Raw genomic sequence first — 10,273 nt, 5'->3', positions numbered from 1 at the left:
CTGTTACTCCCTGATCTGTTTCACCTGTCCTTGTGCTTGTCTCCACTCCCTCCAGGTGTCGCTTATTTTCCCTGGTGTATTTATCGCTTTGTTTCCTGTCTCTCTGTGCCAGTTTGTCTTGTTTTTCCAAGTCAACCAGCGTTTTTCTTAGCTCCTTTTTCCCAGTCTCTGTTTTTCCTAGCCCTCCTGGTTTGGACCCTTGCCTGTCCTGACACCGAATCCGCCTCCCTGACGCCTGTTCTGATCTCGAGCTTGCCTATCCCCTTGTACTGTTTGGAATCGGACCGGATCATTGATCCCCTGCCTGCCCTGACCTCGGGCCTGCCTATTGCCTGGTACTGTTTGGACTCGCCCCTGGTTAATGAACTCTCGCCTGACCCCGACCTGCCTTTTGCCAATCCCTTTTGTTAAAATAAATATCGGAGCTCAACCATCTGCCTCCTGTGTCTGCATTTGGGTCTCACCTTGTGCCCTTATAGATGGTGTTGGAGTCATGCCTGGCCGTGCAGTCATGAGTGAACAGAGAGTACAGGAGGGGACTGAGCAAGCACCCTTGAGGGGCCCCTGTGTTGAGGATCAGCATGGCGGGTGTGTTGTTACCTACACTTACCACCTGGGGGCAGCCCGTCAGGAAGTCCAGGATCCAGTTGCAGAGGGAGGTGTTTAGTCCGAGGGTCTTTAGCTTATTGATGAGCTTTGAGGGCACTATGGTGTTGAACACTGAGCTGTAGTCAGTGAATAGCATTCTCACATAGGTGTTCCTTGTCCAGGTGGGAAAGGGCAGTGTGGAGTGCAATAGAGATTGCATCCTCTGTGGATCTGTTGGTGTGCTATGCAAATTGGAGTGGGTCTAGGGTTTCTGGGATAACGGTGTTAATGTGAGCCATGACCAGCCTTTCAAAGCACTTCATGGCTACAGACGTGAGTGCTACGGGTCGGTAGTCATTTAGGCAGGTTACCTTAGTGTTCTTGGGCACAGGCACTATGGTGGTCTGCTTAAAACATATTGGTATTACAAACTCAGACAGGGAGAGGTTGAAAATGTCAGTGAAGACACTTGCCAGTTGGTCATCGCATGCTCGCAGTACACATCCTGGTAATCCGTCTGGCCCTGCGGCCTTGTGAATGTTGACCTGTTTAAAGGTCTCACTCACATCCGCTGCGGAGAACGTGATCACACAGTCTTCCGGAACAGCTGGTGCTCTCATGCATGTTTCAGTGTTATTTGCCTTGAAGTGAGCATAGAAGTAGTTTAGCTCATCTGGTAGGCTCGTGTCACTGGGCAGCTCTCAGCTGTGCTTCCATTTGTAGTCTGTAATGGTTTGCAAGCCCTGCAACATCCGACGAGCGTCAGAGCCGGTGTAATACGATTCGATCTTACTCCTGTATTGACGCTATGCCTGTTTGATGGTTGGTTAGAGGACATAGCGAGATTTCTTATAAGCTTCGGGGTTAGAGTCCCGCTCCCTGAAAGCGGCAGCTCTAGCCTTTAGCTCACTGCGGATGTTGCCTGTAATCCATGGCTTCTGGTTGGGGTATGTACGTACGGTCACTGTGGGGACAACGTCAACGATGCACTTATTTTGCTTGTAAGCAGGAATCAGGAGGATAGAATTATGGTCAGATTTGCCAAATGGAGGGTGAGGGAGAGCTTTGTATGCGTCTCTGTGTGTGGAGTAAAGGTGGTCCAGAGTCTTTTCCCCTCTGGTTGCACATTTAACATGCTGATAGAAATTTGGTAAAACGGATTTAAGTTTCCCTATATTAAAGTCCCCGGCTACTAGAAGCGCCGCCTCTGGGTGAGCGTTTTCTTGTTTGCTTATGGCGGAATACAGCTCATTCAATGCTGTCTTAGTGCCAGCCTCTGACTGTGGTGGTATGTAAACAGCTACGAAAAATACAGATGAAAACTCTCTAGGTAGATAGTGTGGTCTACAGTTTATCATGAGATACTCTACGTCAGGCGAGCAATAGCTCGAGACTTCCTTAGATATCGTGCACCAGCTGTTATTTACAAAAATACATAGCCCGCCGTCCCTTGTCTTACCAGACGCCGCTGTTCTATCCTGCCGGTGCAGCGTATAACCAGCCAGCTGTATGTTGATAATGTCGTCGTTCAGCCATGACTCCGTGAAGCATAAGATATTACAGTTTTGGATGTCCCGTTGGTAGTTTAATCTTGCGCGTAGGTCATCGATTTTATCCTCCAAAGATTGCACGTTTGCTAGCAGAATGGAAGAAAGTGGGAGTTTATTCGATCGCCTATGAATTCTCAGAAGGCAGCCCGCCCTCTGGCCCCTTTTTCTCCGCCTCCTCTTCACGCAAATCACGGGGATCTGGGCCTGTTCCCGAGAAAGCAGTATATTGTTCGCCTCGGGCTCGTCAGACTCGTTAAATTTTAAAAAAAAAGGATTCTGCCAGTCCGTGGTGAGTAATCGCAGTCCTGATGTCCAGAAGTTATTTTTGGTCATAAGAGATGCTGGCGGCAACATTATGTCCCAAAAAGGTTTTTTAAAGTTACAAATGCAAATAAAAAATAAAAACTGTTGGGGACAAATAAATCTTCTGCCTTCTTCTCCGGTGCCATTTTTTCATCAGTCGACCAGTCAAAACCAGTTTCTACCACCAAAAAGTCTTGTAGCCAAACCAACTCACACCATCATCAGTAGTCAACCAGTTTCTACCACGAAACAAGTCCTGTAGCCAAACCAACTCACACCATCATCAGTAGTCAACCAGTTTCTACCACCAACAAGTCCTGTAGCCAAACCAACTCACACCATCATCAGTAGTCAACCAGTTTCTACCACCAACAAGTCCTGTAGCCAAACCAACTCACACCATCATCAGTAGTCAACCAGTTTCTACCACCAACAAGTCCTGTAGCCAAACCAACTCACACCATCATCAGTAGTCAACCAGTTTCTACCACCAACAAGTCCTGTAGCCAACTAACACCAGAATCAGCAGGAATGTCTTTCTTTAATTCCACTCCACCACACAGAGAGACAGGCTCTAACTGCTTACAGATGAGGAGTTGAGAAGAGCTGGGACGTTGGTTGTTGAATTAGAATGCAAGCCAGAAACGCCAGTCGCACGGACAGCAACCATTTTTCCATTAGTTAAATACACCATTCCGATTCACTGCACAATAGTTCAATTCTATCTTTCTGGGGTTCTTAAGAATAGACAAACCCACCACCCGTACATTCGCTTCGTCCAAAATGGCACTCTAAACCCTATCTAGTGCATTACTTTTGACCAAGGCCCGTAGAACTAGGGAAAAGTACTGCACTACGTGGGGGGGAATGGGGACACAGCCAGTGTACTCAGTTTGCTGATGTTAGGTTGCACTAAAGCTTTTGTCAATTGTCTGTACTGTCAGGACAGCAGGGATGATGTGAAAAGTTGTGGTTACTATCACGCCAGCCACACATTTCAGGATAAATGGTCAATTATTAATCCATGCAGAACTTTATTGAGAATGTCTTGCCTCTCTCTCTCTCTCTCTCTCTCTCTCTCTCTCTCTCTCTCTCTCTCTCTCTCTCTCTCTCTCTCCTCTCTTTCTCTCTCTCTCCCGCTCTCTCTCTCCTCTCTCTTTCTTTTTCTTTCTTTCTCTCGCTCCCCCCCTCTCTCTTTCACTCTCTCCTTCTTTCTCCATGGTAAAGAGCTTGAGGGGTAATAAATCACAGAGGACTCATTTCTAACACAGTCCATCAGTATTAATACAAACTGTGACAGATTATATTATGTAGGAAAAATATACAGACAGCCTGGAACAATTAGTCAATGTTTACCCTGAATGACTTTTCATACACTAATATATCATGCATCATTTAGTTTCACACAACCTTTAAGGCTAAAATATAATTTTAACAAATTCAGGACATGGAAACACATTTTTGTTTTCCTACCTTGTCAGGACATGCTGGAGACTTGTCAGAACATTCTGGTCCTGATAATGTAGGAAAATATGTACACACACACACACACACACACACACACACACACACACACACACACACACACACACACACACACACACACACACACACACACACACACACACACACACACACACACACACACACAAACAGACACACAAACACACTATTTAAAAGTCACGCAATATAACGCCTGGTGTTTTTTCCATAGTGTTCCTGATGATCACTAATATGATATCATTAGGCCTATCACTCTAGGGCTGGCTGCCCTCAGGGATGATCTGCTGGCACAAGCATCTGACACCCAAATCAAAAACAATTGACAATTTGTTAGAACTTAGAACCTTCCTCCAACTAGACAGAACCTAGTGTATTCTGTTCCTATGGCGACCCATTGGAGCTCCGCTCCTTTTATGTAATTTATGTCTCCCTCTCTCTCTTCCCTCCCTCCCTCTCTTCTTCCCTCCCTCTCTTCCTTCCTCTTTTCCTCCCTCCCTCCCTGCTCATATAATGCTGCTAATGGTCCTTTAGATCCACCATAAATTATTATCCTAACTTTTCCCCATGGAAGTCGCAGAGACAGCGTAGACCCAGAGGATCTCAGACGAGCATTGTCGTCTGCGTCGGTCTGTCACATCCCCCCAATACAATACAGGGAGGGGGCTTCTGGACTCATCTATCCTTCTTTACAGTTCTGGCTAACAATCTGAGACAGAGTGCCCTAAGGACTCTGAACAAGCTCTGTTGTCTGTCTGTAAGGCTGCTCATGTCTCTCTGTACTGTACAGTCCAAGGGTGTGTATGTATGCTCATCTATCTGTCTTCCAGTGCTGGCATGATACAGTTGTTTGTCGAGGAACTCAGCCAGACTGTACAGTAGACTTTCCAAGCTCTGCTTCTTCTCTCCATCCCTCTCTCAGTACGTTTACTTTATGCTTTTCTTTCCTTTTGCCTCTTTTGCATCTACATATTTTGTTTGTTTGTCCACACTACTGAATCTGTGTGATTGATGACCACTGGGTTGGGGGTTATTATTATTTTACTGCCCAGTGGAAAAACCAGTCGCTTATAGTGGACTTTTCGACCAATTATAAGACATGAGAGAGAAACAGCCATTTTGATACTTATGTGAGACAAATGATCTTTGTTTGAGATTGACATTCAAACATTATCTGAGAAGTATAAGATCTCAATATCATCTCCCCAGAATCTCACTCGTCTTGTATGTGTCTCATACATTTGTTTGTGAGCAAAAGCCTGAGAATTACATGACAACACATGGAGAATAAATGAGACATAATAGAGATGTAATTGTAAGGCACAATATTATATTATTCATACCTTTTGAAACAATTAAATGTAATTTCAAAGCTGAATGTATAAGGGCACAAGGCGACACCCAGATGCAGACACGGGAGGCAGATGGTTTGAGTCTTTGATATTTATTACATCCAAAAGGGTTAGGCAAGAGAATGGTCGTGGACAGGCAAAAGGTCAAAACCAGTTCAGAGTCCAGGAGGTACAATGTGGCAGACAGGCTCGAGGTCAGGGCAGGCAGAATGGTCAGGCAGGCGGGTACAGGTTCCAGAAAACAGGCAAGGGTCAGAAACCGGGAGGACTAGCAAAAGAGAATAGAAAAGGCAGGAGCATGGGGGAAAAACACGCTGGTTGACTTGGAACATACAAGACGAAGTGGCACAGAGAGACAGGAAACACAGGGATTTATACACCAGGGATAACAAGCAACACCTGGAGGGCGTGGAGACAATAACAAGGACAGGTGAAAACTGATCAGGGTGTGACAGAATGTAACAGTCTTTAACAGTAACAGCAGTGAATTCACAGTAGCACATTGTTCTTCATGTAATGATGTTTATTTTGAGCGCATGTAAGTCGACCCCATCGATCTACAGAGACACAAGGAACGTGAGTGTGTTCTTCTTTCCAAGGAAAATGAGATGAATGCAGTAAGGCGGAAACCAAGTACCCAACACAAAACTGTCTATTCGACAATGAAGATTGAAACCAATTAAGCAATTGTTGTTCAATTAAGACGCTATGATCAATAGTATCACAAGAGGCACTGTAGTACACTGGAAGTAGTACAACCTAATGGAGAAATAGAATGCAACACTGACCAGTATCAGTTGCTTAAGGAAAGTTACTAGCTTAACTAGAGCTGTTTTAGCTGTGGTGCTGAACACTGAGCAAACACTGTTTTATGGTCGGGTTTAATGGGGTTGTTTTGGGCAGTGTGCAAGGGGCTTAATGGACGTGAACTTAGAATTATAAAGGTTCTATCTGGCATTTGTTGATCTTAAATCTGTTTTTTTTTTTTTTTTATTTCACCTATATTTAACCAGGTAGGCCAGTTGAGAACAAGTTCTCATTTACAACTGCGACCTGGCCAAGATAAAGCAAAGCAGTGCAACACAAAGAACAACACAGAGTTACACATGGGATAAACAAACGTACAGTCAATAACAGAATAGAAAAATCTGTATACAGTGTGTGCAAAATGAAGAAAGGATGTAAGGCAATATATAGGCCAATAGTGGCGATGTAATTACAATTTAGCAATTTACACTGGAGTGATATATGTGCAGATGAGGATGTGCAAGTAGAAATACTGGTGTGCAAAAGAGCAGAAAAACCAAAACAAATATGGGGATGAGGTAGGTAGTTGGTTGGATGGGCTATTTACAGATGGGCTGTGTACACCTGCAGCGATCAGTAAGCTGCTCTGACAGCTGATGCTTAAAGTTAGTGAGGGAGAGATAAGACTCCAGCTTCAGTGATTTTGGCAATTAGTTTCAGTCATTGGCAGCAGAGAACTGGAAGGAAAGGCGGCCAAAGTAGGTGTTGGCTTTGGGGGTGACCAGTGAAATATACCTGCTGGAGCGCGTGCTACGGGTGGGTGTTGCTATGGTGACCAGTGAGGTGAGATAAGGCGGAGCTTTACCTAGCAAAGACTTATAGATGACCTGGAGCCAGTGGGTCTGGCGACGAATATGTAGCGAGGACCAGCCAATGAGAGCATACAGGTTGCAGTGGTGGATAGTATATGGGGCTTTGGTGACAAAACGGATGGCACTGTGATAGACTGCATCCAGTTTGCTGAGTAGAGTGTTGGAGGCTATTTTGTAAATGACATCGCTGAAGTGAAAGATTGGTAGGATAGTCAGTTGTACGAAGGTATGTTTGGCAGCATGAGTGAACGAGGCTTTTTTTTTGCGAAATAGGAAGCCGATTCTAGATTTAACTTTGGATTGGAGATGCTAATGTGAGTCTGAAAGGAGAGTTTACAGTCTAGCTAGACACCTAGGTATTTATAGTTGTCCACATATTCGAAGTCAGAACCGTCCAGAGTAGTGATGCTAGACGGGCGGGCTGGCAGCGATCGGTTGAAGAGCATGCATTGAATTTTACTAGAATTTAAGAGCAGTTGGAGGCCACGGAAGGAGAGTTGTATGGCGTTAAAGCTTGTTTGGAGGTTTGTTAATCTTAGCGCACAGATCCCGCTGAAGGGATCAAAATCGACAACATCCGGTGAAGCTGGAGAGCAATTACAAAATTGTAATAATAAACATTCATGAACATACAAGTCTCCTACATCATTTAAAAGCTTAACTTCTTGTTAATCCAACCATGCTGTCAGGTTTCAAAAAGGCTTTACGGCGAAAGCATACCATGCGATTATCTGAGGACAGCCCCCCGCATACACCAGCTTTAAAAACATTTTCGAAACCAGCAGAGGCGTCACAAAAATCAGAAATAGCAATAAAATAAATCACTTACCTTTGAAGATCTTCCTCTGTTTGCAATCCCAAGGGTCCCAGCTACACAACAAATGGTCGTTTTGTTCAATATAGTCCTTCTTTATATCCCAAAAAAGTCAGTTTAGTTGGCGCGTTTGATCCAGTAATCCACCCGTTCCACTCGTTCAACATGCAGACAAAGGAATCCCAAAACTTATTGGTAAACTTCGTCCAAACAATTCAAACAATGTTTCTAATCAATCCTCAGGTACCCTAATATGTAAATAAATTATCAAATTTAAGACGGAATGTAGTATGTTCAATACCGGAGATAATAACGAAGAGCGCGCCCTCATTCACGTGCGCGACAAGACTAGAGTCCTAACGAGGGACACCTTGAAAGACTACAAATACTTGCTCATTTTTCAAAAAACAAGCCTGAAACCTTTTCTAAAGACTGTTGACATCTAGTGGAAGCCATAGGAACTGCAATCTGGGAGCTATTTATTTGTATATCCCATAGACAAGCATTGAAATGGCCTGTGACCTAAAAATAAAAAAAATCCATATGTATTTTCCTCGGGTTTTCACCTGCCATATCAGTTCTGTTATGCTCACAGACATTATGTTAACAGTTTTAGAAACTTCAGAGTGTTTTCTATCCAATGCTACCAATTATATGCACATCCTAGCTTCTGGGCCTGAGTAACAGGTAGTTTACTTTGGGCACATAATTTATCCAATCTTCCGAACACTGCCCCCTAGCCCTTAGAGGTTTAACACAGTGTCCAAAGAAGGGCCAGATGTATACAGAATGGTATCGACTGCGTAGAGGTGGATCAAAGAATCACCCGCAGCAAGAGCGACATCATTGATATATACAGAGAAAAGAGTCGGCCCAAGAATTTAACCCTGTGGTAGAGAGACTGCCAGAGATCCGGACAACAGGCCCTCCGATTTGACACACTGAACTCTATCTGATAAGTAGTTAGTGAACCAGGCGAGGCAGTCATTAGAGTAACCAAGGCTGTTGAGCCTGCCGATAAGAATACGGTGATTGACAGAGTCGAAAGCCTTGGCCAGGTCGATGAATTCGGCTGCACAGTACTGCCTTTTATCGATGGTGGTTATGATATCGTTTAGGACCTTGAGCGTGACTGAGGTGCACCCGTGACCAGCTGGGAAACCAGATTGCATAGCGGAGAAGGTACGATGGGATTCGAAATGGTCGGTGATCTGTTTGTTCACTTGGCTTTTGTAGACTTTAGAAAGGCAGGGCAGGATGGATATAGGTCTGTAACAGTTTGGGCCTAGAGTGTCTCCCACTTTGAAGAGGGGGATGACCGCGGCCACTTTCCAGTCTTTAGGAATCTCAGACGATGATACGAAAGAGAGTTTGAACAGACTAGTAATAGGGGATGCAACAATGGCGGTGGATAATTTTAGGAAGAGGGTCCAGATTGTCTAGCCCAGCTGATTGTAGGGATCCAGATTTTGCAGCTCTTTAAGAACATTAGCTGTCTGGATTTGGGTAAAGGAGAAGCGGGGGGGGGGGGGGGGGGGGGGGGCTTGGGCCAGTTGCTGCGGGGGGTGAAGCGCTGTTGGCCCGGGGTTGGGGTAGCCATGGAGTAGAGAAATGTTTATTGAAATTCTTGATTATCGTGGCTTTATCAATGGTGACAGTGTTTCCTAATCTCAGTGCAGTGGGCAGCTGGGAGGAGGTACTCTTATTCTCCATGGACTTTACAATGTCCCAAAACGTTTTGGAATTAGTGCTGCAGGATTCAAATTTCTGTTTGAAAAAGCTAGCCTTTGCTTTCCTGACTGACTGTGTGTTGGTTCCTGACTTCCCTGAAAAGTTGCATATCGCGGGGACTATTCGATGCTAGTGCAGTACGCCACAGGGTGTTTTTGTGTTGGTCAAGGGCAGTCAAGTCTGGAATGAACCAAGGGCTATATCTGTTCTTAGTTCTACATTTTTTGAAAGGGGCATGCTTATTTAAGATGGTGAGGAAAGCACTTTTAAAGAACAACTGGGCCTCCTCTACTGACAGGATGAGGTCAATATCCTTCCAGGATACCCGGGCCAGGTTGATTAGAAAGGCCTACTCGCAGAAGTGTTTTAGGGAGCGTTTGACAGTGATGCGGGGTGGTCTTTTGACCGCGGACCCATAACGGACGCAAGCAATGAGGCAGTGATCGCTGAGATCCTGGTTGAAAACAGCAGAGGTGTATTTAGAGGGCAAGTTGATCAGGATGATATCTATGAGGGTGCCCATGTTTACGGATTTGGGGTTGTACCTGGTAGGTTCCTTGATAATTTGTGTGCGATTGAGGGCATCTAGCTTAGATTGTAGGACGGCCGGGGTGTTAAGCATATCCCAATTTAGGTCACCTAGCAGCACCTAATAAAAAGTAACACAATAAGAAAAACAATAACGAGGCTATATTCAGGGGGCACCAGTATCGAGTCAGTGTGCGGGGGTACGGGTTAGTTGAGGTCATTTGTACATGTAGGTAGGGGTGAAATGGCTATGCATTGATAATAAACAGAAAGTAGCAGCAGTGTACA

Source organism: Salvelinus namaycush, chromosome 29, assembly GCF_016432855.1.
Source record: "Salvelinus namaycush isolate Seneca chromosome 29, SaNama_1.0, whole genome shotgun sequence".
In the NCBI taxonomy this organism is placed as follows: domain Eukaryota; kingdom Metazoa; phylum Chordata; class Actinopteri; order Salmoniformes; family Salmonidae; genus Salvelinus; species Salvelinus namaycush.
The sequence above is the reverse complement of the archived record's forward strand: the minus strand, read 5'-3'. Positions refer to the sequence as shown.